This window comes from Microtus pennsylvanicus, chromosome 1 (assembly GCF_037038515.1).
Source record: "Microtus pennsylvanicus isolate mMicPen1 chromosome 1, mMicPen1.hap1, whole genome shotgun sequence".
In the NCBI taxonomy this organism is placed as follows: Eukaryota; Metazoa; Chordata; class Mammalia; order Rodentia; family Cricetidae; genus Microtus; species Microtus pennsylvanicus.
This window is the reverse complement of record NC_134579.1, coordinates 69605655-69629205: the sequence shown is the minus strand read 5'-3', so window position 1 is coordinate 69629205 and position 23551 is coordinate 69605655. Positions and strand designations below refer to the sequence as shown.

Here is a 23551-nt window from a genome sequence, read left to right as displayed (position 1 = left end):
TTCTTTAGCACATCATTTCTGAGCAAAGCAGTAGGAAGGGTTGTGTTCAGATAGGCCTAGCATTGGGTACCACTTGTTCTGCATATGTTTTGGAGAGTCCCCTGTGAACCAGTCACTCCTGGAAACTGAGACCAGATTCTAATAAATATCCCTGCTCTCTGGATACTCACATGCTCATAGCACGACATTGAAGGCTGAAGGGGGAAATAGTGCCTCATACCTTGATGACATCTTCAAGCACCTGTCCAGTCCTTGTCTAGCCCATCCCTCTGCAGTGCAGAAGCCTTACCCAAACAGAAGCTATCAGAGCTGTTCCTTAGGGCTGCGTGTGTACACAGAGAAGACATTGTCATCCCTTAAGCTTCCTTAACATGTCTTTGAAATTAGTGTACATGCTCTCTTTGTAAATGAACACAGAAAATTTTGCAGTGGATTTATAGAATTTATTTGAAATCAGTTCGATAATTGAAAGTCAGAGTTAGAGGTCATCTTGCCCTCTCGATCTACATCAGCAAGTAGAATATGCTGTGGTATAGCGGGAAAGGACAGCAACGCTGAACTCTTTAATAAATGTTTACACAGGACCCCTCTTTATACCTGCCACAACAACAATTCTAATAGTTATTAGGAGGCGTGTCTTCCAGATGTCGAATCAGTGACTCAAGGATTTAATGGAGCCAAGAAGTAGAACGGCTAAGAGCAGCAGTAGAGTCACGCCCTCTCCACCTCACCCTTCTGGTATTTTAACTCCTCGCACACTTACCATTTCTGACCTATTGACAGAGACAGAATGAGTCCATTGTGCTCACAAGAGAGATGCGATGCTTGGCCGGCTATTGTCTCCCCTCTTTGTTAGGGACCGTGCAAAATCCGTGCATGCCTCTGAAAAGAGGATCTTAAAAATTGGTGCGGTTCCTGTTCCCAAGAAAAGAGAGACTTGTCTTGATGAAGTCTTGACGGCAGCAAATTGAGACGAACTGAAAGCAAAACAGCCTACTCAAGGTTAGACAGTGACTGGAGTCATTTCATGCACTTAAACAATATTTAGGATGACCCTATGTAAACTCATATTATCACTTAAAGCCGGTGTAAAAATATACCCCATCTGCTGTGGTAGGCCTGCTGTTGCTTGCCACATTTCTCTGACAAGCTGTTACCTCAGTATAGAGAGAGAGTATACATTTTGAAATCCGGAATTTGAGTTTGGGGAAAAAAATGGTATCTGGTACATATGGACTAGATTCTGTTCTTCCAAATGTGGATTTGTAACCTCATTTATTCTTAAAAATGATGTATTAAATTAGGGCTTTTTTTTCTTTTCTTTTTCTTTCTTTTATTTTCCCCCAATTTCCTGGGTTTGGGGGTTTAATTTGATTTTTTTTTCTTCACTCTGACGACTGTAGTTCTCATGAACAATGTACAATATGAAATTGTTTAGTTTATTTCTGTCACGTGACATGCAGAATTGGTGTTGGGAGTTGTACATAGCAATAGCAGTTCCAGGCTGCCCCATGTAGTATGGTGTCCTTCTCTTTTCGGGTATTAAGGAAAGATTTAGGAAGTATAGTCTGTATGATTGCTTCCAAACAAGTGCATTTGGAGCTTAAGGGCTCTAATTCCTGGCTTTCTAGTGGCATCGAAGCAGCCAGAAGATAATCTGCTTTCTTAGTGGGTATTTGAGCATGAGGAGCAAGACTGGGGTTTAGATCCTCATGCTTCGTACTTCCTTCTATGCTGTGTGGTTCTATGAATAACTTGTTTAGCTGGGAGTTACAGCTTGGCACAGCAGGGTAAGATCACTGAGCCATGTGCCATTGCTGGGTCAGTCACTTCTCGCTTTCCCACTGAAACGCTGGAAATAACCAAAAGGAAAGTGGAAGAAACAGAGGAGCATTGCACAGTCCTTGAGATGTCACCTTACTGCTTCTCCAAGATTTTTCTAGAACTTTTTTTTGGTAACCATAACCTAGTAGCCTGCTCAAACACTGACATTTTGTTATTCTATCCCACCATTATTTATTAGGTGACTAATGTTTTCTAAAATTTCGGCTCTAAGCTCTGCAGAAATGTAAACACAAGTCCCGCATGACTTTCAGGTGGCTAGTACACAGTCTATAGTGCAGGAATAGCGAAAAGCAGGGTGTGGAGTAGCTCTCTTCTGACTCTGGGCAGCAGCAATAGAGACAGGGCACCAAGACTTTCCGCATTCGTGTCTATCCTGAGACTGAGAGAGAGAATTTCGCTTACTGAGAGAGAGCACGCAGCATGGAAAGTCAGAAGACCGAAGGCAAAAACACGAGCCATGCCCTAAGCCTTGTAGGGTCAAAGCCCTTCTTCTCCGACAAAAAAGATCCAAGTGTGCATAAGGAAGGTCACATCTATGGTCTCAGAGACTTCAGGCTTTATTTAAGAAAATACTCAGATTAAAACCCAGGTTGTTTATTTCTCCATCCAAGAGATGACTATGCTCGTTTGCCTTCACATCTATGGTCACTGTTATTCAAGGCCACTCCAGGCTCGTATTTGGGATCTGAGCCAATTCCAGACAAGGGCCTTTTTAAGACAGGGATCTCATGTTGAACTAGACTCGCCTCTGCATTGGCTCAAATGCTGCTTGATCCTTCCCTTTATAATTTCACTACTGGATATAACACATGTGGTCAGGGTTACAGCTTCCACCGCAAGAATATTTGAAGATTCCACTTACTTTTGAATGTATTTTATCACCAATTAGATAGCTAGAAATTTGGAGTCCCAATATGTACTTGAGACTGTAAATTGTCTCATCTACTGAAAACAGATTTTCGTCCTGGTCAGTGCCCTGATTTATGGTATCCTCATGGTGATCTTCAGTTCCTGTTATTTTCTTCTATTGCCATTTTGGTCTTGGATGTCATTGCTGCCCCTTGGCAGTTGTGGGTTTCTAACCTAATGGGTAAGTTGCAATTCCTCCCACATAGTCCACATGAATTGTGTTTCTTCCACATACTTACTTATGCAGTTTAGCTCTTCCTGGATTGTTTCCTCTGTGTCCTAAGACATTCCAGTTTTCCAGTGTTGGGTACCACATGTTTGAAACGAGACTTCTACCTTCTCTGTGGCACTTACATGCTTTGTCTTGACCACTAATCGTATCCTCCACACTGTATATTGTCAATTTGGGGAGGTAACTGTCCATATTTTAGAAATGATCCATTTTGTTTAATAGGTCTATAAGGAACAAGTTATCTTAGCTTAATGTTTCTTATCCCTCAACAAGTTTCATGCGTACCTTAGCAGTCACACTGAAATCTGTTAAAAAGTTGACAATGATTGAGAATTGTTAGTGTTTCTTTCAATTTATAAGGTCTCAATAATTATTAACATCTTTACTATTTTGTTTTGAGATAATAATGTAATTACATCATTTCTCCCTTTCCTTTCCTGCCTCCAAATGCAGCCATATAGAGTATCTGTATGAAAAATATAAGTGCAATTGATTAATGCCTTCTGATCCTGCCATAGGACATTTATATCTTGATATTATAAAGGAGACACTTTTGTTAATTTCAGAATCTATTCCATTTCCCCTCTTGTTTATAAAGTCATAGATTCTGAGACATGTTTTTTGGGGAAGGCCTACTTCTCTGCTAACCATTTCTTATTTTATTTTGATATGTGACTGTTGCTTAGTCATTGAGTCATGTTTCATGGCTAGCCACAGGTCTTTTTTCATAACTCTTGATGAGGTAGCCCCCAGTATTTACAGGGGCTACCCTGTAAATTGGCTGTAGTACTTGGGGTAGCATTTGAATATAGCACAAACTGATCATTTAATAGCAAATGACAACTCTGGATATTATCCTGTTTTGCATTGTTTACTACATCTAATTAAGAAATAAATGTTCTTCAGTGATCTTATTTAACACTGCCACAAAGGACTAAGAAGATATTCTTTACCAATTCTTCAAATGAGTATACTGAAAAGCCCCCATTAATCTTCATCTTTGCATTTTAAGTGTTTTTGCTGCTTATACTTTAGGTGTCAAGGGACTGAAGCAGTCTGAACTATCTGCACAAGAATTTCACTAGGGACTGGGAAGAGTGGAAATGAGGAAGCTATTTGCATTCCTGGAAGGCAGAATTCAGGTTTACAAGCTTTCATGGTGCTAAGAAGTGGCAGTTTTCCCAGTGCTATTGGTTGTAGCATTTGTCTTTAATTTTTCAATTGTTACAGATGTTATTTAAAATCACCAGATGGAGCATAGAGAGAGAATCTGTAGGCATGTCCATATCTCCATCCACCCCTCAAGACTCAGCCTGCTGGGCTTGGTGCATTGACTTCTAGGCTCTAGATCGGGTTTCGGTATGCAATGATTTTTTTTTTAGTTTTTAGAATTGTTACTGCTTTTACCAGTTGGCCAGATGTGGAGTTAAAGAACCAGAGTAATCAATCATACCACAAGGACATGTGCTCAACTATGTTCATAGCAGCAGTTTATCATAGCCAGAATTTGGAAGCAACCTAAATGCCCCTCGACCAAAGTATGGATAAGGAAAATGTGGTACATTTACACATTGGACTACTACACAACAGAAAAAAAAATAATGACATCTTAAAATTTGCAGGCAAATGGATGGGGTTAGAAAACATCGTATTGAGTGAGGTAACCCAGACCCAAAAAGACAATTATCATATGTGCTCACTCATAAGTGCCTTTTAGACATAAAGCAAAGAACACCGGCCTACAAATCACAATTCCTGAGAACCTAGACCACAGTGAGGACCCTAAGAGAGACATATATGGCTCTAATCTACATGGGAAGTAGAAAAAGACAAGATATCCTGAGTAGATTGGGAGCATGGGGACCATGGGAGAAGGTAGAAGGAGAGGGAAGGAAAGCAGAGAAAAATGTAGAGCTCAATAAAATCAATTTAAAAAGCAAAACATAACAAAAAGAACCCGAGTAAAGATACTTTTTATCTTTCCTGTCGTCCTGTGTGGAGGGAGCAGAGGTGGGATTTTTTTTAATCTATACCAATTGGTCTGTCTAGCTATCTCCTGCTCCCTGTCCCTGCAGAGATGGCCCCTGAAGGTGGCAGTGAGTTAGCTGTGCTTCTCCCCCTGCCTCTGGGGACCACAGGGCTCTTGAATTGCTTGCTCTTTTACCAAGTGTGTCCTCTGCTCTGCTGCTTGGACAGCACAGTCCAAAGTGACTTCGAGAGCTGCTGTCAAACGAGTTTTCTTTGCTAGAGATCTGGGTCTGGAGAGACTGGAGCTATAGCAACTACATCAGCATAATAGGAGCTGCCCTCTGCATCACGGTGTGAGATCTCCATACTAGCTTCCGTACCTGTGGATAAAACCAAGTTCCTGGGGGACCTGCCCTTTTCTGACCGGAAATGGAGAAGTAGGTCGGGAGTGGGGGCGGGGACGGGGAGGAGAGGAGGAAGGGAAAACTGTAGCCAGGACATAAAATAAATAAAGCAATTTTAAAGAACTAAATTCATTTAATTATTTCATTGATATTTTTTTGCTTCCCATCCTTTCAGTACTTATTCGCTGAGAATCCCTCATACAGCGTGGCCTGACTGTTCAAGGAAAGGAAGGAGCTTGTAAATATTGTTCCTATGAATGATGAACATGTTCCCAATTATCATGGATTTTTGGGTTGTTTCTGTGTCTGCTTTTCCAAGTGGAAGGATGTATGTTTCTAGCCAGGAGAAATGTAATGTCGGCTGGGCAAATCCTGAGGAATGTGTATTTCTTTTATAGCTCCAAGGCCCCGTGTGCCTTCAATGGGCTGTGCAGTTCCCTAAATGACTGGGACCCGGTATAATCGTATGAGAGAAAGGTCAAGACTCTGGCCACTGACTTCAACGTTAGCTACGTTACTAAATAGTTAGAAAACTGCTCCATCTTCTCCAGTCTCAATAACTGGCATATAACTTTAGATTCCCCTCTTAAATTTATATTAAAAAATTATGGAACTCATATTTTAGGTCTTTCTGTGGTTTTGAAAACGCTGTGGTGTTGGGGGCCATTTGGCAGGATTTCCTTGCCAGCTGGTATTTGAAATCATTGGTTGTGCCCCTTCTTTCTCTCCTTGAGTCTGTAGTTCTGTATGCTGAGCCCCTTCCTATCCTCGTGGCAGAGAGGAAATGGACCACTTGCTCGTCTCTGTTTTGAGGGTGAGAAGTGGAAGGCAAGTGTGCTTTGCTGAGGCAGAGACCGTCTAGAACACAACCCACAGCTCCTACAGAGTCTCCTGAGCAAAGGCAGAGACTCTTAGCACTCATTTATTGTATTTTTTTATCTTGCTGGCACTGAAGATTGAGTCATATTTTCTAGCTAGGAGACGACTAATAAAATGACCCCTTGCATATTGTCTCTGTCCATTGTAGAGAGGCATTCACTGGGCATGCCATAACCAACACAGGAACATCCTGGAATATATTAAGGTGTCCTTGACTTTCTGAATTTACCTACAAGTTCTCATAGCAATTGTACTATTCTGTGTGTGAGCGATGACGCTTGGCTAGGGTGCCAACGGTCCCTCTGGGACACTGAAGGTGCAATGATTTCACAAGGCATATCACCGGAAACTTTGTCCCCCAGTTGTTGCCCAAACGGTCCTGCCCTTGAGGCTCCTAATAATCTTCCTCATCTTCTCAAACACGGTGTTTCCCCACTTCACTTTTGTGAACACTTAAGGTAAATTATCATCAATTTTTTGGTAATTATTGTTGCTATTTGATTTTTGAGGTGTTAGGGATCAAATGCAGGAACATTTATTTACTCTTTAGGTCAAACATTCTACCTCGGAGCTACATCCCAGCCCCACATTTCAGCATTTCATGAATCATTTTGGTCCCTTTTACCCTCTCACTTTTTATTCATAGAAAAAAACGGCCTGGTTTTCCACCCTCGCCGCCTGCCTTGGGTAGAGTCATGCATTTCCATCATTTAACACACCACAGTCTGCAGTATAATTGACTTCAGGAAGCTTTTCATTTCGAAACCTCAGTTGGTTTTGGTAACGCTGAGGTACCCAAACTCAAGCTGAATTAACTAAATCTTGGGCTATTAGTAAAAGAAATAAGAAGGGAAAGTAACGAAATGAGCAGCTGTTTCTCATCAAATGCCGAGTAGGCTTTCCTGTATCAATTCCAATTTATTCGCGAAGTAGAGTGCCATCTCTATTTGTAATGTCAAATCTGAAACCAGAAATATTCACCACGTGTATCCGTGTGGGAAGATAACTGAGCTTTGAACTCTGAGCCTCACTGATTGTGAGCTCGATGTTCTTTCCCTTCGTGGGAAAGCCAAGCACTGGGCCCTCCAGGGGCTGCCATGTGTTTATTACTTCAGATTCTGTAATGGTACAGCGTGGATGCTGAGTCAGAAACGGCAACTGAGTGGAACACTATTATGGAAGTTGCTGGCAAAGTGAGTTCTGGTGCCCTCTGACACTAATGGCTGTTCTGCTTGTGACTTCCAAACTTCAAGCATCTCCACACAGCATGAGAGACTTCTCTTCTGCTTTGCTTTCTCTTGCTGTGATATGCGTCACAACCATAAGCAACGTGGCAAGAAAAGGGTTTGTTTCATCTTAGAAAATACAGGCCTCCTTCCAGGGAGGAAAAGACCGAAACCACAGAGGACCGCTACTATTGACTTGCTCCCAGGCTCACTTCCAACTGCCTTGCTTATATAGCCTGGGCTCGCCAGCCCTGGAATTGTACTGCCTGCGCCGCTCAGGGCCTCCTATACCAGTTAGCAATCAAGGAAGTCCTTTCATGTACACACCAAAAGATAGGATGGAGACATTTCCTCAACTTAGGTTCCCTCTTTCCAGGTATGTCAAGGCTTAGGATCATAGATGAGTAACTTGTTTATCGCGAAAGAAAAGGAGTCACCCTGTTCTGTGTTAGTCAAAAAGATGGAAGAATTGAAAATACTGCTTCAGATTCTGGTACAGGGAGCATGCCTTGATGAGTGGGCTACGTCTGGACAGGTAGCCTGTATCTAGAGTTTCACCAGCCAACTTGCTTTTCTGCTTACAATGTAAACGTGTAAAAAGGAAGCCGGGCAGGCGGTGGTGGCGCGTCTTTAATCCCAGCACTCTGGAGGCAGAGGCAGGTGGATCTCTGTGAGTTCAAGGCCAGCCTGGTCTACAAAGTGAGTCCCAGGACAGCTGGGGCGGTTACACAGAGAAACTGTCTAGAAAAAAAGAAAAGAAAACTGAACCTGGAGGCGTGGAGGGCAGAGGAGGAGTTGGTGGACAGGACTGAAGTATATAGATGGGGTGCTTAACTATGACGTCCTCAACAGAACTTTTTTCTTGGTTTTTTTTTTCTTTTTTGGATTTTCAAGACAGGGTTTCTTCGTAGCTTTTGGTTCCTGTCCTGGAACTAGCTCTTGTAGACCAGGCTGGCCTCAAACTCACAGAGATCTACCTGCCTCTGCCTCCCAAGTGCTGGGATTGAAGGCGTGCACCACCACCGCTCAGCTCAGAACAACTTTTTTAAAAGGAAGAAACGTGAGGCTGGAAGGGAGAAAAGAGTGAGGAAAACTACCTGAGAATGGCCACGGCACACCGTGGAAAGGCTTCAGATGTGTGTCCTCTCCCCTCTACTCAGAAATCCTGTGGTAAACTCTGTCAGACATAGAAGCCAATGCCCATCAATGGAGTTCTGCTTGCACCTCTGAGTTATGGTGCAGCAGCTTCCCTGCTGGACTTGGAGGGATTGGACACCGTGTTCAAGGTGCTGTATAGCATGGAAGGATTCTACAGTTCTTAGTAAGCTTTGTCTGTTTTCATTACGGAAGAGTATGACAGCCAAGAGACCCTGCAAGAGCTGTGCTCTTTCTCATCAAGGTGTGGAAGCCTCATCTTAGTTTATAAACTCCCTAGAATCATATATTTCAATGCTTGGCTTCAGGTTTTCCTCCTCTGGGCATTTTGTGTCCATTGCTACAGTGCTTTCTCTATACTCACAGCCTGTAACATATTTAATAATTGCCATTGGGTTTTGATTTTGGAAGAAGACTACAAGAAGTAAGGCTTACTAGCCTTTAGGTTGGAATATCTATTGAGATACATAAATGAATAGAAAATAATTGTAAGGAAAATACATTAGAAAAGACAGGAAATAGCCAGATGTGTTGGCACACACTTTTAAGAGACAGAGGCAGGTAGTTCTCTGTGAGTTTGAGGTTAACATGGTCTATAGAGAGAGTTCCAGGACAGCCAGGGCTATATAGGGAGTCCCTGTCTCTAAACCAGCAGTAATAGAAAAGGCAGAATGTTTTGGAGATAAGGTGGCAGTGACTGTCATATTCTGGCGGAATCCAACTCAAAGATACCTACTCAAAGACAGACTCCTGTTTTATAATTCCTGGGAGGGAGCTGCAGATTATTGAACAACTACATGTTATTTCGGTAGCCCAGGATACCCAAATGAGAAGATGGTTATATCAAACCTCAAGAATATTTCATCTCCTGCTGTTGGCTTCCATTTCTTAGGTAGTTTATGAAGTAGAAGGCATACCTAGAAATTAATACTCAAGTTGATCAGGAATAAGTTTTCAAGGTGATTGGGTCAGAGAGGCCTTGTCCACTTCTCAGCAGTCTGGGCAAAATTCTGGGATGACTTATGAGACTGGAGCATGTTTGGGGGGTGGAGGACTCCCCTGTACTGCAACAGATCACAGCCTGTGAACTGTTCTCAGCCAAACAACTGTAACAGGAAGAATTACTTGAAAAAGTCCCAAGCCCATCCATTCATACTTTTCATTCTAGTTTCTAGTATATTGTTCTTTATTTCAGATTCAGGATGAATGCAGGCCATCTTCTTCCAAGCCTTAATTCCCACCACATGGTTGCCTTGCAATAGCTAGGCTTTCTTCCACTTTGAATTCTTCGAAGAAGGAGAGAAGGAAGGGGTGGCTGAGATGGTTTATACATTAGTATAGCAAATGAATTTCTTCTCCACTCTGACCAGACTTAGCATTTGGTCTAGTATATGTGCTTAAGATTTGTACGTTAGCATTTTCCAAACTATATCTAAAACATTTTTGAATGGGCCATGCAAAGAATGTGAGGAAATCCATTGGAATGTATCTTAACCAAGAAAATCCTGATTATCCCATAGCTCAGCGTGTACCACAAACTTCTGTCCTAGTAATAAGCAGAGAACTTGAGAAAGTCACAAAGATTTACCCAAGGGCTCAACACAGAAATACCAAGAAAAAAGTGGGATCCCAGTATCTATGATTCTAAACTTTATTCCCTTTCCATTGCATATTATATATCTAGTTATCTGTGGATCTGGTCTATATACCATGATGTCCTGAGCATTGTGATAGGTATAGTGAAGGACATGCCAACCAATAAGACCTGGAATCTGGCCTTGTGGGAAAAAAAGAGTAAGCTATAATCCTGAATCCTATGGGAAGAAAAAGATGCTTAAAAGGAGACTAGAAGCAATTGAGAGAAATTAATTTGTAAGTTTGCTGATACAGGGATGTAACTTAACTTTTCCTCACAGGAAACACGGGAGCTAGAAATTTCTTGGCTTGGGAGAAAAGAGTAGAAAAATATATGAAGTGCTGACTTTTAACTTTAACCCAGAATTGTGTGTGTGTGTGTGTGTGTGTGTGTGTGTGTGTGTGTGTGTGTGTGTGTGTGTGTGGTGTTGTGTGTAAATAAGTTTGAAAATATTTAGCCACTCAGAGGAGCTGATGAATTTGCATATGACCGTGAATGTGTTGTATTGTACTCCATATGGTCACTTTGTACCATGATGCTCAAGCTGTCTCCTCCATCAGACACAAAATTAATAATAGAAACAGCTTTGGATGAGCCCCTCATTAAATGCATTGCATTCTCAACCAGGACATTCAGAGCCTCTGAAACCCTTGCTACCTCAAGGTCATCACCATGAATGTCCATTAATCTGCTTCACTGAAATGCGGTCATTCTCCTCTCGTTTCCCCTCGGGCTGTCAGCTGCCATTTCTGCTGTGACTAAGCGGCCTCTTGCAGTCTTCCCCGCCACCTTCAAATGTTTATTGGTTCCTATATCCTCTGGCATGAGAAAGAAATAACAAAATTGGCATTAGACACATTGGTGAATAGGAGCCAGAAAGCATGAAGGGAAGCCAGGCAGAGCTTCCCTCCCAGAGGAAGGCTTTCTCTTGACTATTTACAAATAGAGCTGCCAAGGCTGTGCCCCCTGCTGTTTCGCCTTCTCCACCTCCTCCCCCTTCTCCATCATCATTTTCTTTTCCTTCTCTTCCCAGCTCTCTGGGCCTCTGCACAGGTAGGCTGTAACTACTTACTCTAACCCTCAGCCTGCTCAGATTGCGTTCTTCCATCATAACGACTTGAGGCCGTGTCTAAACCAGACAGTTTCGATTGTCTCCGTTCTCTGACTTCAAGCTGTACACGGTTGGCAGCTTCCAGCCATTTATTTGGACTATCAGGCAGGAGTGCTCACAGTCTTTCTGATGAACGAAGACATCTTTATTTCCAGTTCACACCCTTCATAGTAAGAAGGGTATTTGAAATGAAGCCAAAGAAGCATGCGTCTCAAACTTCAGGTTTCAAATGCTTGTTGGAATGAGGGAATATTTCCTTACTTGCCCCAGCATAACGCTTTTTCTGCAGTAGAGAAATGACAGTGATATACTCACAGTCCATGGAAAAAAGTAAAACAAAAAAACCAATACTTTGCTTACTCTATAGGAAAGGGTTCAGTTTTCTCACGGTTTTATTTTTATGAAGTAGCTGGAGCAGATACTCAATGGAGGAAGGTACTCTTTTTTCCCCTTTTACCTCCTTCTGTCTTTGTGTCTCCATGCTGTTGATTGCCAAAAAGAAGCCTCCGGAACAGTTACCAGAAACATCTTTGAAATTGGAGAAAGTATCTTTAAAAAACAAACAAACAAAAAAACATATCTTGCTCCTTTAGTTAAGGTGAGGACTTGGGGGCAAGAGTAGGAAGGTTTTCTGCCTTGGCCAAGACTTCCTGATCGAGTAAAGAGAGCTGAGCTAGGAATGCCACGCCATGCAGAGAAATGTCTGCATTTCTCTGTTGTACCCTGGGACCCACCCAGGGTCTCCAGTCCTCCTTCCTTCATGGCCAGGGCAGTCTTCCCTGGCCCCGGTTCTGCACTCTTTCTCCAGAAGTCTCTTCTCTGTGTCCAAGAAAGTCCATGCATTTGAACGCCCTTCCCTGAGATGGCTTCCGTTGTGTTGGTATTACATCACAGGCAATGGGAACTGATCTGGTGCCTTGTGTTTGTGCCTTCTAATCCATCTCAAGGCCAGATCTGCTTCTGATTTATCTGCACCCTAATGTAGTTTTCAAAAACATAACTAATTATTTATGGAAATGCAAAGGAGGGGAGTGAGGATAAATTACTACTAGGAAAAACTTATATTGCAAGCCCTAATATAACAATATTGTTATAACAATATAATATTACACATATATTTATTATTATATGTACATATATTTACATATACATATATTTACATAGTATATGTATTATAATATGTAATATTGTAATATATAATAAAACAAATATTGTTTGCCACAGGATATAATGTAGGCCAGACTGGTCTTGAATTCATAATTCTTGAACCTCTGCCTCCCAAATCCTGGAATCTGAGCCTTTCCGACTTGGTGGGGCTGCACAAACACTTTTGACTTACACGCTCTATTTATTGTTTACAAAGTTCTTTTATATGTATTTCTGTGTCTCTCAGCACTATCTTGATACTGCGTACATCAGTGTGTAGTGTATATATGTGTGTCCATATTGTGTCTATGTGTTGCTTACTTTGAACAAACTCACACATTCATCTAGAAACTGAGCTCTGTAGGGGAGACATTGCTGTGCTGACTGCCAAACAGCCTCGCTTCCTGAACGGTATGTACTTCCCAAGAAGAAAGAGCTCAGTGACGATCTGCTAGCTGATGTGTCTTCGCAGCAGTCAGCTAAAGTACCTGGAGTGTGCATGTGGTATCTCGTTTCTGCAGGTTGAAAAACTAAGTGCCTGGGACCTACTCAAGGTCAGGAAGGTAGACCCTGAGCAGATGAAAACTTACATTTCTGCCTTCTATTTCCATATTCTTTCTTTGCCGGCTTCTGGGAATTTTCTGCATTAATAGCAAAGCATGAAATGTCTCAGAAGGAAAAATTGCTTCCAAATTTAAATTCATGATGCATACACAAGAAATGACTGACTTTTCGATCCAGTGGCAATTCAGTGTGTGTGACTTGGGGGCAGGTGGGCTTTCGTTTCCATTCTCTTGCCTTATTGGCACGAGTCAGTGAACATGCGTGGACACTGTACATTCCATCCTTGGTGATCTTCCAGGCTCATGTTAATTTCTCCACTGGTTCTAGCTTCTGCTAGACCAGGTACCTTCCAGGTGGCCCACATCACACTTGTTGTAGGGATGTCAGTATAGTAAAGAAGGTTGAGGGGAGAGTTAAAACTGACCTTTCTAGCGTTGAACTAGGGCCAACAAGTGGTTAATTGGAGAAGTCTATATCCAATGTTACTAGAGCTCATGCCACAAGAAGAGCAAACATCTCTACCACGGAATAAATCAAACTGCATATTCCAGTGTGCCAGTAATCACAGCGAAATCCTGATGGAATGCCATTTCAATTGAAATGGAAGCCCTGGTGCACTGGAAAGAGAGAGGATACAAACACAGCAGACCAGAAAGGGCAGCCCATTAGCCCTTTCACCTAGAACATAGGAGCTCTTACACTAACAGTGGCAGCAGCGTAGAGGTTGTTGCCACAGACACGTTCTCTTCTCACTAACCTCTCTTGTTCTCTTTAACATCTGTGAGGGGACATGAGGTATACAGTGCCCTCAGATCATAAAGCAAACACAAGGGAATTGTATTCAAGTGTGCATGTTCCCATACACACACACACAATTAAAAACCTGAAAAAAGATTTCTGGGGGTAAAAGGAGGCTTTGGTGGTTCAGCAGTTCAGTGCTCACTGCTCTTGAAGAAGTTCTGAGTTCGGTTCCTCGTACCGGGTTCTGGTGGCTCACGACCGCCTGTAACTGTGTGACTGGGAGAAGCTGATACCACCTTCTGTGAGCGTCTCCACCCACTCAGGTGCCCCTCTCCCATCTGCTCCCCCTTCCGAGCCCCACCCCATCTCTGTCTAGAATACAGGACGTTAAAAAATGAGAAGATACAAGGCAGAAGTAGCATTGGCTTTTTGATGTATGTGGGTAGGGGTGAGTCACTGAAAATTGTAAGGAAGTGATCTGAAGTTCTGGAGGCTGTTACAGAGTCTGTGGCAATGCCAGTGAGTAGCCCAGGAACTCTGTAGAGCCTATTTTTATGCTCACTTAGGCAGATGGTAATAAGGTAATGGGATGTCTAGTCTATGCAAATTCACAAGTCTGGTTCTGCATTTGACATGAGTCAGGCCTTGGACATGGTTTCTCCATGTAGACTCCTTTCTTTCCCGTTTTCTTTCTCATAAATGACTGAGGAGATTCACTGGAAGCTGCTTGTCTTGGAATTATCAGTGAGGAAATACTTGTTCTCTAAGATTTCCTGGTCTCTCCCCCATGAAACATGTCCCTCCTCTGATGTCACCTTCTGTACACAGTTTGCAGAGATGGATTCCTGGGCTTTCCCACTAGTCCACAGTTCAGTTTCTAGTTCCAAATTCTGGCTGCCAGTTCCATATTTGGTTAAGATCCTGTTTCTGCCTGGTTTCCTAGGGAAACGGCTTCTACGGGCTGCTGTGTCCATCTGCCTCGCCTGCCTGGGTTTTTGACTATATACCCTGATTATTTCCTAATCAGGAAAAGAAGCACAGGGCTGCCAATGCAGGGAAAACCCTTGAAACGTGCTGAAAGGAAGTTTGTGGAGATGAGCGAGCACTTACGGAGTTGTACGCGAGAGTGCGGAGCATGGCACATGTGTGTGACTCTACTTGTCTATACATTTATAGTCGTCACGGTGATAAAGCTAGTCTAAGTACATTGTTGGGATGTGGCCAGAGACTTTACACTAACGGTGGAAACATGAACCTGGAAACCTCTTCCCGCACATCATTCCCAGTCAGCTGAAGGGAACCTCAGCTTGAATTTTGGACCTAAGATAAATCGTTTAACTTTAGGCTGGATCTTGTCTATGAGACGTCATCCTCCCATTGCCTTGGGAATTTTGATCCTTTGTGCTAGAATTTCTGTGACCGAACTGACTTATTAGGTAATTCTACATTTCATTTTCTGACTTTTATAGTCCCAGCTACATGGGTATTGAACCATCAGAATTGTAGTTTGGGACATCATGGCAAATGTTTTTCATTCCAAGCAAAAGAATCCAGAGGTCAAGACTAGCCTCAGTTACAAAACAGCACCATTTACCTCAAAGCAAACAGTGTAGAGTAGCCTAACCAATATCCGATCTTTGTTTAATTTTCATATCAATGAACTATCTCCTCCAAGATAATACTTTTATTATATATACTTTTCAGGTTTTTGAAATTTTTGAAATTGACTCCTTAATTTCCATCCAGCACACTTAATATGGACAGCAGGTTATGAAAAAATAACCTATCTGGCTGCTAAGATCCAAGTTCATAAATTCACCTTTGGATATAATAGGTCAAAGACAAACAGAGAAGGAGAAGGGAGCATAGATTTTGACATTATGAACACACCAGCCTCGACCCAGACATGGTTGGTATTCTAGAAGATGTAGCTGAGCTGGGCATCTCACCGGAAGCTCAAGAATGAGGACTGTTTGGAGGAGAAGCAGGACATTGTCATATCGTAGTGTTAGAGATGAAGCCCTCAGCAAATAGAATCTGGTGTTTCATTTAATTACTTTTCAAAATGCCATTACCAGAATTTTATGTAAATACATATTTTATTCCCTGAGGCATGTTAATATGAAATAAAAATTATACAGCACTAAAAGCCAAACACAATTTTCTTTCTTTTTGCTGGTTCTCTTTCATGTGTTGTGGGGAACATCTATAAGATAATGAAGATGCTCAAACTTGGCCAAAGACTATTTCTGAGGGATTCCTGCTACAGGATCATAGGAATGTCATTTTGCTGGTCGTTAGCCAGCTCACAGAATGCAGTTCAGTAGACTGTGGGATCAGCGCCTGACCTCCCGCTGTGAGGAACCCTTAGGAACACAAGCCTTCAAGTGCCCGCATAGTGTGATGAAGGCACAGGGCTATGTGTGGTTGGTCAGGCTGGTCAGTAATTGGTGCCTCAGAGAGATATGTCTATTTCCTATTAGGTGTTTACATGTCAATCACCGTTCATATGTCTTGTTACCCACACCATCCCTTGCATGTGTGGATGCTAAAATTATCTCTATTTTTAGAGGAAACTTAACTATAGTGAAGATGAGGGGTTTTGTCCAAGACTATCCAGTCTATAATAACTGCCCAGGACATGAGTTCTGGGCTATGTCCTCTTACTCTACTCTTTGAAAACAAACTGAAAAATATTATAATGAGTTTGGTGGGTTAAGAGACAGACTTTCATAATAGAACCTGAAGACTAATGGACCAACCCTGCTGATGGACAGGGGCGGGGGGGGGGGTTGGAATGCCTCGCTCTTGGTGTACCTAATAGGTGTTATGTGAGGAATGGATGGCCTTGAGGTCACATGTTCTCTGAGCCGATACTGAGATCATGGAGCGAGCTGACTGAAGCAGGGAATGGGGGAGGGGGGGTAGGTAATAACTGAGATGTAAACAAAGCTTAGAGGCGGAGTTTACAAGCCCTCAAGAGTGAGGCCAGCAAAGAAAGCCTCCATCCGTATCTAAGTAGACAAGTGTGATGGTAGGACCAGCGCAGCAGAAAGATTATGTCTTATGTCCACAACAGAATTCAATTTGAGGTCAGAAAGCAGCTGTTTGAACATGCTATCCTAAGAGAATGCCCAGTGTGCAAACCCAAGTAAGCTAGACCGTCTCTGCCAGTCAGTCCTTTGCTTTAGCCTGTGTGCCTTAGTAGGCAGTGGACTCCATCCTCCATCCTCTCTTGGAAAACTTTCTTGGCTTTTCTGTAAATAACTTGTGTTTATCACTTTAGAAACTTATATCCGTGCACAACAATCTATGTGGTAATGATTTTGATAGAGTCAGATCCATATCCCCTAGGCCTAGTATTTCCAGGACTGGGGTCAGATAGTCTTGAGCCAAAATGGTATCATTTATGATCTATGTAATATTCAGTTTCCTAATCTATACTATGGGGATATTAACTGTATTTGCCTCACAGGAAGGTTTGGTTATTAAAATAAAATAATCTACTTAAAATATTTTGCCCAGTACCCTGCACAGAAGTACCAATAAATGTCTCTTTTTTGATTATGGGTAATAGCATGAAATACTGATAATGAATCTTGACAAGGAACCTCATATGTCTTGTGCCTAGCATCTACCAATGACAATAGAAGGCACAGAAAATTCTAGGCTCCCTAAGGGAGGAAGTTGGACTTATCACCATGCCTTATTCTGCAGGCTAACCTATGAAAGATGTTTCTAGGAGGGAATATAATGAATACTGTAGAATATTCTGATACAGCCAAGTATGCCCGGGTATCTCCTCAGCCTAGTATGCCCAGGACTGGTGTCAGATAACCTTGAATCAAAATGTCATTCATGATCTATGTAATGTTCAATGTCCTCATCCAAATCACAGGGTGGTACCCATAAGGATGACAATCCATAATGAAGAAAGAAAAGTTGACATAGCTCATGCCTTTTGGTGTTTAAATAGCAGCTGTGCTCATCTTTAGCTAGCCTTCAGAACTCGCTAGGAAGCCTTTTAATCCTGTTAACCTCTTGGCCTCACTTACAGGAAGCCTTCGGGGAAGTATTGCCCCCAGTGATTCTGATGAGCAGTTAGCGTGAAGAACTTGTGGAGTAGGTAGACGAGGCTGGAGAGCGTGGGAAAGTGGTTATGGTGGCACACACAGTCTCTGTGTAGCAAGGACTGACCGAGAGTGCAACTAGCTAAGTCTTGGCTTCTGCTAGCTTTCTTATCTGTGTGGTGTTTGCAGGAAGTTTGAAGCAAAACAAAGGAAGGGGGAACCACAGCACCAAGGATGTGAAAGTTGCCCTGTTCAAGCAGGTCTTGGGCATCAAGACTTGAGCAGAGGGGAAAACCAAAGGAAGCTGGCTTGTGTGTGGTTAGGAGAAACATGGTGCTGACTGAAGAAACACAGGTCTCAGTGTCAAGCTCTCCAAAAAGCCTGCTCCTAGCTTTGCTGGTCTTCAGTTTTATGGTCCACAACTGTTGAACCTACTAGGCCACATGATAATTTCAAAGTCACGGTCAGACCAGTAGCCCTGGTTAATCTCAGTGTGTCACCAGAGGAAACAAATGGACATATTTAGTTATGCTTACCCCTTCTTCCCCATGCTTCCCCATAATATCTCGTTTTCTAGGTTAGGGGGAATAAATATTCTAGTTTCACTCAGCCTTGTCCATTGTACAGATGAGCTAATTGTGATGCCAGGTTCTCATCATAGTAGAGACTGATCTCCTGGCTGCCTGTCTACTGCACCAGTCTAGTGATGACTTCAGAGACCTCAGAGACAAAAGGACCAACTTTTGTATGTCCTCAGCTTTCTTACTGACCCTTTGAGATCTCCAGAATAGCTTAGAATGGCCCCATACCATCTTGGTTAACTGGTTTTGCATCTTTAAGAATAATTGACATGTCTCCTTTTTTGTTGACAATGCTCTTACCTCAACTGCCCCTGACAGCACTGTAGAAGGACCCATGACCTTGCTGAGAACTGCTGCATGCCAAAGAAGACTTAATTTCCTCTAAGTACTTAAGAGGAGAAAAACAATAATCTATATGATGGGTTTTTGGCCGAAACCCATATCCTCTAGAAGGTAGAATTTGGCATAACTCATATACTAGCTTAAAGAAAAATGTTTTGTTCTGATGTCATCTGCCTAATTAATGTAAAGAGGATTGGATTTTTCCCTATGCAATGTCATTTAGCCTTTGGGATTTTAAAGTGGCCCAAATCAATCACTGTCTTCCTTGAGGCTTTACAGATGCCCTCAGCTGGATTGACCTGCCTCTGGAATTTAGAAGGTGGTCTCAGATACAGTGCAGGCGTGTCCTTTCTCACATTTGCTTGTTCATGCCATCGTCTGTTGACCAGCACCCACCTGCCAGGATAAGGAGGAGGGCAGTGGTGTGCACAGCATGTGGAAGAGGGGACTGAAGGCAGCGTGGTCATACACCTACTAAGCAATAGTTGGCACGTTGATGAAGAGAGGAGGAGGCTTGGGAAGATACATTGTTAAGATCACTGTATTTGGGCTTTAAAAAAAAAAAGAAAAGTAAAGATTTCGATGGTTCATCTCTTCAGTAAGAACTTATTGAAAACCTGTTTCCTGGCAGACATAGTGCTTAGTGAAGAGACAAGGAAGAATAGAGATGGTCCCTACCCTCAAGGAGCTCACAGTCTATTGCGTTACCTTTCTGATTCTCCCACTAGATTGTGAGCTCCTGGAGGGCAGGCACTTGTATTCGCCTGAAAAGGTTTATACGATTTGGGATTAAGCTTGAATTGCAACCCTTGCTCTATTGCTTTTATTAGAACTGTTCCAGCTATGTGGTCTCTTTAGGGGAATGGAATGTAGAGAGAGTAAATGAGAAAAGGAAGAAACAGGTTGACACAGTTTTCTGCCTCTTACTGTTGATGCCCAGTGAGCTGCTGCTGCCTGCTTCATCCCTTGTTGCCTTGGGGTTGGGAGGAGTTAAAACTGAGATCTCTGATGCCTAGTTTTGGTTGGCAGCAGATTCTTTCTCTGCTTGGTCAACTCATGTGCTTTAGGCTGTAAAGTAACAGCCAGGGCCAGGCTTGGGCTCTGGGATCTGAGTCCCAGCATGCACCTTGCAAAAGTCAGAACCAAAGTCAAAAGAAAATGATGAAATTCCCTCTCTGGCCAAAATGCTATTATTTCACCAAGGACAACCAAGTTCCTTGGCACGAGGAGTTGATTTGATTGTGCTTATGTAATAGGTTGTATTTGCAAATGACAGTCATTCTCACAAGTGTCTTCAAGGGGAGGTGTTGGCTGCCTCTAGTCTGTGCTTGAATTTTTATTTCTCTGAGCATTTTTACAATTCATTACTCACTCATTCCCAATAAAGGCTCCGAAGTCCCTGTGGTAGGAGTTGTCACCCTTCACGATAGTCACTGGATTATGAAGCATGACTAAGGCCGAGAGAAGTTGGTGACTGGCCTGAAGTTCTGTAGCTCATTGTCTTTCTACCTGCTCATGGATGCTCTGCGAAAGGCTCAGAGAAACTGAAAGAGAGAAGTGCTACTAATTTTCATCTGGCTAACACCTTGGGAGCCCTGAGCTTCTATTTTGGCTTGTTGTTCAGAGAAGTCAGAACAGTTAAAGATTGCTCCCTCGGCTTCTGAAATACTGTCCCTTGTCGGTCCTGAGCATTGTCTTCCATGCAGAGTCTTGTCAATATTTATGTTTAACAAGCTCTTAAGTAGTTGCATAGTGCTCCCAGTGGCCAGTCATGTTCAAACCTCCTCTATCCAGAATAAAACCAGCATAGTCCAGAATAGGAAGGTGAAATATAGGGAGGTCAGAAGGTGCCAGATTGGGGGATTACCTCCTGGCTTTCTGCTTTCTGAGTCTGATTTTCTTGTACTACACCGTGTCTCAGTCTCAGGACTTGTTCTCCCTGCTGTCTGTTGTTTGAGAATTACAGCCTGGTCAAACGGAGTCTAAGTTTGCCATAGTAGCATGATGTATCTGTTCATGTAAAAACAAACCACACATTATTCAAAGGATATGCTCCATTTGTTTAAAGAAACGTATTAGCAGGGCTTACCTCTAATTTCTCACAAAAATAATCTATTCAGCTTTTTTTTCTATCTACAAATTGAGAGAGAGAAGTTGGCCTAATTCTGCATTCCCTCCTATCACAAGTAATAACACATTCTTTTTATTTATTTATTTATTTATTTATTTATTTATTAAGGATTTCTGCCTCCTCCCCGCAACCAAGTAATAACACATTCTAAAGGATGAGAAATAGCTTGTCGGGAATGTAGATGGGTTCTATAAATATGTACCCAAATCTCAGTAGTCTAAGTCCCCTACAGGAGAGGACCGCCTCTGCGACCTTGCTCCCTGCCTCTCTCTCGCCTCCTTCCAGACCTACTTTGGTTGTTATGAAAATGAAGGCCAGAGTCTCAGACAGACGGGAATGAGAGTCTCATTCTTCCTGCGTGGCTAGTTAGACCTCAGCTGGCTGCTTGAATGTCTTGGCCTCTGTTTCTTCATTTCACTTCCGTCTTCCTCTCCATTTAAAACTCTTGAATCTACATATTTTCCTATCGAGAAATAGTATCAACTGCACCTTAATGTCAGTTTAAGCTGTGGGACCATGAGTGTTCTACCTCATGCCTTATGCTCACCTCTACATTCAAGGGTCTACCAGCACGGTATCTGCCACGTGTCTGCTCGATTTGTGCAATTTGGACTAATGAAGTTTCACCTCCAGTTATGAATGCAGTATAAAAACATGGCCCAGAGTTTGGAAATAGAGAAGGGAAAGCAGATTCCAGCAGCAATGACACACTTAAAGTCTTCCACATTGTGCTAAGGTCCAGGACTGAAGCTTGCCTTGGCCTTGGCTGTAGTAGCTAGAGTGCTCGTGATACCTTTCGTTCCCATTGCTGTATGAGGGCAAAATGGAAATACATAAGCAGGGAATATGGGTGCATTGCAGGTATTTACAGTAGAGTTTGCCTTCCCAAGGTTTAGCTGCCTTGGTTCCATGGGGATAGCGGGGAAAATGGGTACATTACTAGTATTAAGAGTAGAGCTTCTCTTAGTCAGTTTTAGCCAGCATGGTTCTAGGGAGATGGCTTAGCACCCACTGCTCTTGGAGAGTCCCTCAGTTCAGTTTCTAGCACCCATGTGGTGGCTCACAACCTTTATAACTCCAGTAACAGGAGATCTAATACTACTTCTGACACCCACAGGCCCCAGGCATGAACATGGTGGCATGTAGACATACATGCAGGCAAGACAATCATACACATAAAATAAATGAATCTTGAAACATCTTGCTATCATGTTGAAGGAGGCTAGGGATTGTGGTGCATCTTATATGTTGGCATAATGTTGTTTCTGCTCCGTAGTTTCTTTCAAAGGAAAAAAACAATGTGCGAAGGGGATGAAGATTAAAAACAGGAAAATAGACCCTCAAGAGGTGAAATGACTGTCTAGTAGCATGTGAGAGATTTGTAGCAGAGAAGAATCTAGAATTAATTCATACTGGCCAGCCTGCTGTGTCCTTACTGTCTATATTTCGGTACTTTTCTTGTTAAAAAAAATAAATAAATAATAAGAAGAAATAAAAAAAGAAATCCCTGAATCCTGGTTACCGACTATAACTGTAGATCCAGTTGTAGAGGCATTTGACGTTGGACCTTTAAAAACTGTCCCTTGTGAAGTATCAACTCGTCCCCTGGAATGTGGGGGCCTAAGTGGTGGATGGGGAGCGCTTCAGCTAAGCCCTTATGTAAAGTCAGCACATAAATACTTTCACGAATCTATGGAAACCGCCAAAGGAAAAAACTAAAAGCAACACAGCTTCCGTTACTACTCTCTTTCTCTTATGTGGAAGCATGACCGTCTCGGTGAAGTCCCTGGGCACTCAGATCTTCACCTCAGCCTTCCTCTGCGTGCTGAGTTGTTGGTATCAGAAATCTCTACAGCCTCTTGCAAGCTCATTTTCTCCAGCCTCTCATTAAAGCAATCACTTTTAAAAATCAGCAGCAAGAGCGTGCATCTCAGTGAGTAATGTTTGGCCTCGTCTGGAACAGCTGGCCTGCTGTGCCACGGTCCTGAGGTGATCTGCAGACAGCTCGCTCAGCAGCCTTGTGTGTGGGTTGACGCTGGCAGCAGACAGTTTCCACCCCTTCACTAAATACACTGCCATCTTCCTACTCATCATGGACAAGGAAGCAAATGAGGAACAGAGAGACAGCGAGGAGCCTGGCCCTGGATTGACCTAAAGGAAAGTTGCTTCCAGACTGATGCACTCATTCTTCCTCCTCAGGGTCTCTCCTATAAATTCCCACATCTCTAGATGTCTAAATTCCAGTCCCCAAGACACAGTTCAAATGTTACTTTCTCCTTTTGAGTGTCTCTTACTCATGCTAACTGCAACACCCCATTTTCTGTAGAGGACAATAGCGTGTAGCTACAACATTTTTTTTTGGATCTGTAGACATTCCTCTATCATTTTTTTCCTTCTCTCTAAGAGAACAGGGCCCGTATCTCATTAGTTTCTTTAGAAAAACATCACTAGGCCTGTGATCTTACAATGATGTTGTTTACAGCCAGCTCACAGTAATTAGAATCGTGCATGTTGAAACAGTGTGGGGTACATACTTCATGCTTTCTGCTCTTCTCCGAGAGCCTCCATGAGTGTCCAGAAGCACCAGAAACTGGGGACTCAACATGGAGCA

At 42.6% G+C, this 23551-nt stretch overlaps 1 protein-coding gene across 3 annotated transcripts in view; it reads left to right on the top strand.

Moving 5' to 3' along the window:
* Lpp (LIM domain containing preferred translocation partner in lipoma) overlaps window positions 1-23551 on the top strand; it is a 606896-nt gene that overhangs the window by 432101 nt on the left and 151244 nt on the right. The gene's annotated exons all lie outside the window — the stretch shown is intronic.